This window comes from Rhagoletis pomonella, unplaced genomic scaffold (assembly GCF_013731165.1).
Source record: "Rhagoletis pomonella isolate Grant_MI unplaced genomic scaffold, Rhpom_1.0 Rhpom_scaffold_00001, whole genome shotgun sequence".
Classification (NCBI taxonomy): Eukaryota; Metazoa; Arthropoda; class Insecta; order Diptera; family Tephritidae; genus Rhagoletis; species Rhagoletis pomonella.
This window is the reverse complement of record NW_023458555.1, coordinates 74,933,784-74,942,813: the sequence shown is the minus strand read 5'-3', so window position 1 is coordinate 74,942,813 and position 9,030 is coordinate 74,933,784.

Genomic DNA, 9,030 nt, shown 5'->3' with positions numbered 1-9,030 from the left:
AACTTTATCTTATAGTTGGTGGCAATTTCAAAATGGATGTGTATCCTTGTTCAACAGAAATACAATATACATAAATAGACTGAGATGAAATACCTTAAATGCCAGTTTCAAGAAAGCAATTTAAGTAAAAGATTGTTTTTTTTCTGTCAGGTTCTATATTAAATTCAATTAAAAAAATAAATCTCCATTAAATTTCTTTTATTAAACTTGCTTTTAAGGTATTTCGACAGGTAGTGGTTTGAGATTTACCACTGCACAAATCAACCCTGGTATGTCCGAATGAAGCTTTAATGCATAATAATATTGGCAAATCACATCCATTAGGCCAATCGTAATACACGAGAGTTCGATAAACTCAATGGTGCAACAGGTCGATTTAGTCTGACATTCACGGCACCTTTTCTCACTTGTCGATTTTTAGTAATAAGTCGACCTCAGCCTCACCTCACATCTCTTTTTTGCAATTAGACTTCCTTTACCAATTCCAATACATGTTTTGAATATTCGTCAAATCGGATCATAAAAAAAAATTTTTAGTAATAACTCAACTCATTTAGGATTTCACTCACAAACATACCTACAGAAGAATTATATACACATTCAAAGATAAGGAAACGTCAGTACGTTTTTTACTTTGCCATGCCCTCTTTTCAAATAGCCTACTTTTCTCCATAAGTATGGGATTGATTTCATATATCTCCATACGAAGTTCCAGTACTGTACCATGAACACTTCCAGAGATATGCAGTATGAAATCTGGCTTGTATGGTAGGTGCCACGCCCCCCTTTTCCAATAGCTCCATATTTTCTCAATGACTATGCGATTCATTTCATATATCTCCACACCAAGTTTCAGTACTCTACCAAGAACAATTCTAGAGATATGCAATAAGAAAAATTCGACTTGTATGGGAGGTGCCAAGCTGGTATAAGGTTCCAGTACTCTACCATAAACCCTTCCAGAGATACTTCTTATGAAAAATTCGGTTTATATCGGATGTGCCACGCTCCATTTTCAAATAGTCCGAAATTTTATTCATGAGTATGCGATAGATTTCTACTCTACCATGAACATTTCCAGATATATACAGTATGAAAAATTCGGTTTGTATATGAGGTGCCACGCCCCTTTTCCACTAATTCCAATTTTTCTCCATGAGTATGTGATTGATTTCATATATTTCCGTACCAAGTTCAAAAATTTCTCCAATTTTTCTCAAGGGTATGCGAATGATTTCATATACATAGTATCCCCATACCAAGTTCCAGTACTCTAGCATGAACACTTCGGTGTTCGGTGAAAATTCGGTTTATATGGGAGGTGCCACGCTCCCTTTTCAAATAGTCCGAATGTTTCTTCATGAGTATGCGATTGATTTCATATATCTCCGCACCCAGGTACCATGAGCACTTCCAGGGAAATGCAGTATGAAAAATTCGTATTGTATGGGAGGGCCCACGCGCTTTTACAATAGCTCAAATTTTTCTTAAGGGTATGCGATTGATTTCATATACATAGTACCTCCATACGAAGTTCCAGTACTCTACCCTGAACATTTCCTGAGATATACAGTGTGAAAAATTCGGTTGTATATGAGATGCCACGCCCCTTTTCCAATAGCTCCAGTTTTTCTCCATGAATATGTGATTGATTTCATATATTTTCGTATCAAGTTCGAAAATTTTACCATGAACGCTTCCACTACTTACTTTAGTTAGCATGAGCCTCTTAAGAGTAATAAGCCTCTTAAAAGTAATAAGGGATTTGATTTTTTTTTGAGTTGCGTCGTTATTGCAGAGGACCATCGGCATGTGAATTCATATATTTCGATAATGAAATAAATTCGAGCATAAATACGATTTTTAGTCACATATACATATTATTTTTCCTGTTATCAATACATATTTTGAATCTAAGGATAATCGGACCATAAACCCGATTTTTAGTAATACCTCGACTCCAACGCCACCTGGAGGCTCTTTTTTTTGGAATGGTATTGCTTTCCCTATTGCCAATATCTCTAATATGAGGCGAATCGGACCATAAACACGATTTTTAGTAATAACGCGACTCCAGCGCCACCTAGCGGTTGTTTTTATAGTTATTCTGCTATTCGGAATGTAGACAAATTCAAGAAGCAAATATCATAAAAATCGGTCCAGCCGTTCTTGAGTTATAAATGGTGTAACTAACACGACTTTGTTTGATATATATAGATGACGATGCCCTTGGAAGCAGTCAATTATCCGACTGCATTTGATTTCATTTACTTTAAATTGAATTCGGCTTAAATAACTTCAAAGTCAGTATGTTTCGTTTGAATACGCTTTTGTTCTGCACTTCACAGATCATTTTTCATACTTCCAAGACACAAAAAAAATTTCACAGGTTGTCACTGTTGGGACTCGAACCCGGACCTTTTGGATGCTTGATAGTAACAGAAAGCATCACTGCACTCTGAACTACAGCCAGAAATATAAATGTGCTTTTGTTTCACTTTCTGCCATCAGGGATGTTTATACCCTGACGGAAGTAAGTGATTTTTTTTAAACTCAACTATTTGAAATACCACTTTGAAACAAATGCAGTGAATAAATGTTTCGAATTTTGATACTACTTTTACTCAAAGAAACAATTTGTGTCTTGGAAGTATGAAACAGCATCATGAAGTGCACAACGAAAGCGTATTCAAAAGAAACGTACCGACTTTGAAGTGCATTAACCCAAATTCATTTACAGTAGTTTAAGTCAAATGCAGAGCCAGACAATCGACTTGCTGCTTGCACACAATTAAAACTGAACGTTTGAAGGCACACTTACATTTCTGGCTAGAGCTGAGCGTGCAGAGATGCTTGCTGTTACTTGTTATCTTATAGAAGGTCCGGGTTCGAATCCCAACAGAGACAACTTATAAAAATGATAATACATTTTTTTTGTGTCTTGGAAATATGAAAAACGTCTGTGAAGCGAAAGCGTATTCAAACGAAACATACTGACTTTGAAGTGCTTTTAGCCAAATACATTTTACAGTAGTTGAAGTCAAATGCAGAGTCGGATAATTGACTGCGTAATAGGACATCGCCATGTTAAAAGTTTCAATTAGTTATTATTGAACATAAAGTAGTCTATAAATTACTTTCAAATTAATTTAATTTCCTGCAGGGTGCCTATACCTATGTGTATAAATGTACGTCTATACCCAATTTGCCACAAACTGAGAACGAGTTCGAATCGAACTCGATCCTACGTCTCTACGTCTGGTACTCTATTGTACAAAAAATTTAATGGGCTATAAAACTGCTTCCCATTTTTTCTTAAATTCTATTAAAAATGTCTGAAATGTTGAGGAAAGCTTTTTTATTTTTTTTTTTAATATTTTTCACTGTTTGAAAATTGGATTTATATAGATTTTGTTTAAACAACAAACCCTATTTTTTTACTAGCTTTTATTTAACTTGCTCTGTGATAGGGGCAAATCTGCCATAAATTTTTGACCAACTTCCCGATGACTTAGAGCAGGGCAGGCGAACCTTTATACATACACGTGCCATTATTTCCAAAGAATTATTCAATGTAGCCATGACGTACCAAAAATAAGTCGTGACTTCAGTGTTGCCACAAAAAATTACCAAATTCCTTAAAAACAAATGAAAAATCCTCAAAATCCGAACAAATTACTCAAAATTGTCTTATTACAGATATGAGTATTGTGTACTACCTACTATTTATTTACAGGTACTTAGCATAAAAATTAATTACATTCTCCAATTCATTTGGCATGATGCAATAATGAAAGGTGTTATTCGTTGGCAACTTCTCGCTCTAATCCGCCATCTTGAACTACCTTAGGAGAAACTGTGTTGTTTCTTTGCTAATTTCACTGAACATTTCCCAAAATATCGAAAAAAATTATAAACAAGCTACATTGATTCAATTTTCGCTGTTCGTTTTGTTCTTATTCGCTGACATTTCTTTTCTAATTGCGTGAAATTTGGTAAGTATTGTAATAAAACCGAATTATTTTACAAATAAATTATAGTTTTGCATTTATTACCCGTAAGTTACAACATATTATTTTGACTTCATTGATGAACCATTCCATTTGCAGCATTCTCTGGTGAACTGCAGCTGCGGCCGAATTTGATTGTGTGCATCATCCTGCAGATATTTTGAAGTAAGTTGGAACCAGCTCTTTGTTATTTCAAAACCTAATGAACCATTCATTCGCAAATTTTGTGGACGCTTCTGCTGTGCTGCGTTCCTGCTCCGCCTGTGTATTGCTCCGCTCGTGTTTTATAGTGTTGCGTCCCTGTTGCGCCTTTGCAATATTGTGTGCGTTGTGCTTTAGACACGTTGAAGTAAGTTGAAACCAGGTTTTTGTTTGTTAAACACCTAAAAAGCCATTTATTTGCAGATTGTTTGTATGCTTCTGCTGTGCTGCGTTCCTGCTTCACCCGTGTATAAGAATGCTGCGTTCCTGTTAATATACCCGCGTAACTGACATTTGCTGCTAAAAATTGGATTTGCTCACACAAGTTCTTGGCTCAATCCTTATCCATTCTTCCTGAAATATACTAGCCAAAAATGCGATTGCTTTTTAAAAAAAAAGATATCCATTTTGAAATATGAGTGTTTTTACTCTCTAGAAAATAATTTATGCAACCTCGCATACGTGGGTTTGCATTATCTTGATACGCGGTTTAGCATTTTATTGATACACGGCTTTGTACTTTAAACGACGATATGTAGATGTATGTACATACATATATATCACATATATTGACTTAGATATGTATAGACAATTCATGATGTGTACATAACTTTTTTTTATGTTAAAACTAGATATGTATATTAGAGGGCTGCATGAATGCATTCAAAACTGCTTATGAATTATTCATATACAAAACGAATTTAAGTGAATAGCTGTTCTGAGACTTGTGTCGACATTACAATATTTAACAACAATGTGAAAATAAATTGAATTGAAATAAATGACAATTTTTTGTATGAATATCCAAAAATATTTTTTCTATGCACATATGTACAAACATACATATGTATGTATGTATGTATTGCTGCGCTCCCATTATATACGAAAAAACTTGTTTGTAGAAAAAAACTTTTACCGAAATGAGTTTGGATGATTTGAATGTTTTCTATTCATTCATTCACATTCTTCCATTTGAAGGTAGAAAATATAAAACAAAATGTATATTCATAACTTACAAAATTCCAAACGCTGAGTGTTTTGTATGTGAAGTAAAATATTCAAATCTATTGTACTCTGTTTGGCTAGAAGTTTGAATGAATTCATGCAGCCCTCTAATGTATATAGTATGCTATTATTATTATTCAGTTCAAAAAAGTCCTATCTCAAATGAAAATACTTCGAAAATGTGCTGAGATAGGGCGTTTTTGGATCGCCAGCTGAGATACAGTGTTTTTGAACCGAGTTCTGAGATAGGGCAATTTTCAATCAAATTCTAAAATAAGGCGTTTTCCAGCCAAATTTTGAAATAGGGCGTTGAAAAGTTTTCTGATATCGAGTGTTTTCGACCTGGCTGCCGAGATAGGTCGACATTCCACTCAGCCATCGATATATAGTCGCATTTTTCGGTATATGGAAGACGATTAAACACGATTTGTTTTTATATCGATTCTAAAAAATCAAAGGTAATTTTTAGCCACTTCAAACTTGCATATAATAAGACTAAAATTGAAGGGGCTATAAAACTGAGTGCTCAAAAAAATTCTAACACTTCTGAGAAAAAAGTGTGAATTTTGGGTGAAAATTTGTTGTATTTTTTGTAGTTTTCTACGAAGTTTTAAAATTGGGTTTTGGGTTTTGTTGGAAATTGAACTTTATTTTTATTGCCAATTCTTAGAAATAAATTAACATGAGAGGGAAATAATATCACTTTGAAATGGGGTTTCTATTGATATGACCGATACTGTATGTATATAATAAATTTTAAAAATCAAAGCGGATTTATAAAATGAACACAACGTATTAATTATAAATTCTGAAATATATTGTTAATTTCAAAAACAAATAAATAAAACATTAATAAGCTTGCTGTATGACTCGAACTTGGATGTACGTGAACTTGGGTAACGTATAATTGTTTATATGATTCCTCAAAGTATCCCTTATATAACACTGTGGAACACAAAAAAACCTTTGTGCGAATATATCAGGTTTGATAGCTGTTGGCCATACCAGTAATGCCTCATACTCAGATTTACTAGATCAATTCGTGTTCTCAGAGAAAAAAAATTTTCACGATCCAAAAATCTGAAAAATCTTTTTTCTCCAAATTTTGAACATTTATCGTTTTCGGCCTATATTTTGTGGCAAATACCATACAAAGCAAATATAGGCCAAAAAACGAAGAATTTTCAAAATTTTGAGAAAAGAATTTGGCCGCTATACTCAGATTTTTGAATCGTGAAATTCTTTTTCTCGAGAACACGAATTGATCTTGTAAAACTGAGTATGAGGCATTATTGGTATGGTCAACAGCTATCAAACCTAATATATGCGCACAAGAAGCCCATTTGAAAGAGGAGGACAAAATATCACACCTAAATGAATTCCTCTATTTGGCCTGTACAATATAAGGGAAACATTTCAAATTCATAAGGGATAATTTACTTAGTGATGCGGCTTATATAAGGAATTATATATGCCATACTGTTCTAGATGGGTATTCATCAGCTCAAAAATTTTAAGCATATTATCATATTCCTGTGAATAAAAACACGCCTAATTTTATTATTTTAATTATCTACAACTTTATGAGACTACCAAGCCATATAGATATCTATTCAGATAATCGGAACGCTGTTGAGAAGGCATAAAATTTAGTACTTTTTCAACTAAAAGGCTTTTTTTCTTCCCGTTTTTCTTGTACTTCTAAAATACAATATTGACCTAAGGTAGTTCGATTTCGAGTTGTCACAACGTACAACACCTTTCATTATTGCATCATGTTCATTTGGTACATTTGTTTCTGCGGCTCAAACAAAATATCATTGTTATTATTTTTTAAATAATATTGCGGCAACTATATCAGTACTCAATCTAATCATCAAGTTAGTCCTACACATTTTTGACCTACTAAACATACGTTCTCCTGAAGCATTAGAAAAGGGCTATATTAGTAATGCAGACATATTTTTTTTAATTGGGAAATTTATATGAACCCGAAGAATCTTTTAATTCAAAAACTTTTTCCAATATTTTCTAGACCTAATGAAGACTCAATATTAATATTCTTATGATCGAACGATGCGTGTTCTCCCGATTCGTTATCGAGATTTTGCAAATTCAAAATAAGTTGAAAATATAACAATGGAATGAAAAAAATTATCGATAACATTTTGAATATTTATTAGCAAATGCAGATGTGCTTAAGAGCGAAAAACACCACACAAGCGGCTTGACAAACCACGCGAAATATCCCTTTGCTTAAAGTTAAAGTAAAGTTGTGTATAGGGGTGTTTGAAGGTTTAACAAGCCGCTTGCGGGAAATGTGAACAAAAATTAAATTTTTTTGATTTTTTTGGCCACCCTGTTGACGTTTGACCAAACCGCTTGCATTGTGTATGGTAAAATCGCCTCATTCGCAACGGAATTTTCACCGAATGAGGACGCAGGAGAGAAAACTCGAAGAGAACCAAACACTTTTACATTGTGTACAGGAAGAAAACTAAAATTCTTTACTTGAACGAGTAATGGTTGCATGGTGTATGGCGCGAAATGGGTAGTAGGTTTGAAGAATGTATGTTCAAAAATTTGCATAGCGATTTAACAACTCTATTGTGTAAAACATGGTTGCATTTGTTGTCTGCAAATATATCGAGAGAAAGTCCTCAAAACTTTCTCAAAATAAAAATCCTTAAAAAATACTCAAGCGCACCTGAAATTCCTCACGTTTTGAGGAATTACTTCAAAGTGGTCACACTGCATGAGTTATCACCAGGGAATGGATTTTTAGAACTTAAAAACCTATAAAAAAAGGCAAAATAAAATGGCGAAATAGGCAGGAAAAGGCACTAGAGATCGCAAAAAAGGCAAAAGAAGGCACTAAAAAGACAAAAATCGAAAAATAATCAAAAACGTCAAAATACATTTATTTTAGAAATGTTTATATTACAAGTAAAAAGAGAAAAACTATGAACTAGTTTCATTATATGAACCATTCTCTTTTAGAGTTTTTATATCACAAAGCTATAATCTCTATAGTTATAGTAGAATTGAACGACAAGATGCATTTTGAAGTTTTCTGGCAGCATTTTATTCCATTTTCGCGAAGAAAAGCCTTGAATGTACTAAACGTGCGCTCGGCGTGAGTTGAACAAGTGGCTCCAATTAAAAATGGAAAGTTGGAAACTTTCATATTATCAGAAATAAGGGCTTTTCCCTCGCTATAATCGCTTTTTTGAAGGTAGAAAAGCCAAAAAAGGCAACATCAAATGTGTATATTGGAATCAGGGAAAGCTAAATAGTTGAGATTCTCAATCGAACATGCTCCATCTCTTTAGCAGAAATAAAATTATAGTTTAAAAAACTAAAACCTCGCTATTATAATTTCCATTCGTACTGTCATCAGGTATGTAACTTGAGAATAGAAATCGCTGCATCTTTTAGGCGCACCAATATTACATAGTTACATCCCGAGCTAATAAAAGGAAGGTAAAAAAGGCAATTTTTATAAAATCCGTTCCCTGCTTATTACCGTTCTTGGAGACATTGGTTGGCACTTAAATCATGAAAAAATTAAAAAAAAAAAAACGAATTAAGCGTCTCTTAAATGCCTCTGCAGACATTTATGTCTGGAGTTAAATTCCAAGTTTCCAAAATTTTAGTATTAGTCACATCAGAATACATAATAAATTTGAGTGTTTGCGATAAAAGAATTTATTACCAAAGAAAACTCTTCAGCGACTCTTGATCTGTCTGGTTTTTCATCTAAAGTCAAATCTGATTTTAAATTTGTTAAGTTTGGCAAACACTTGTAATTTTT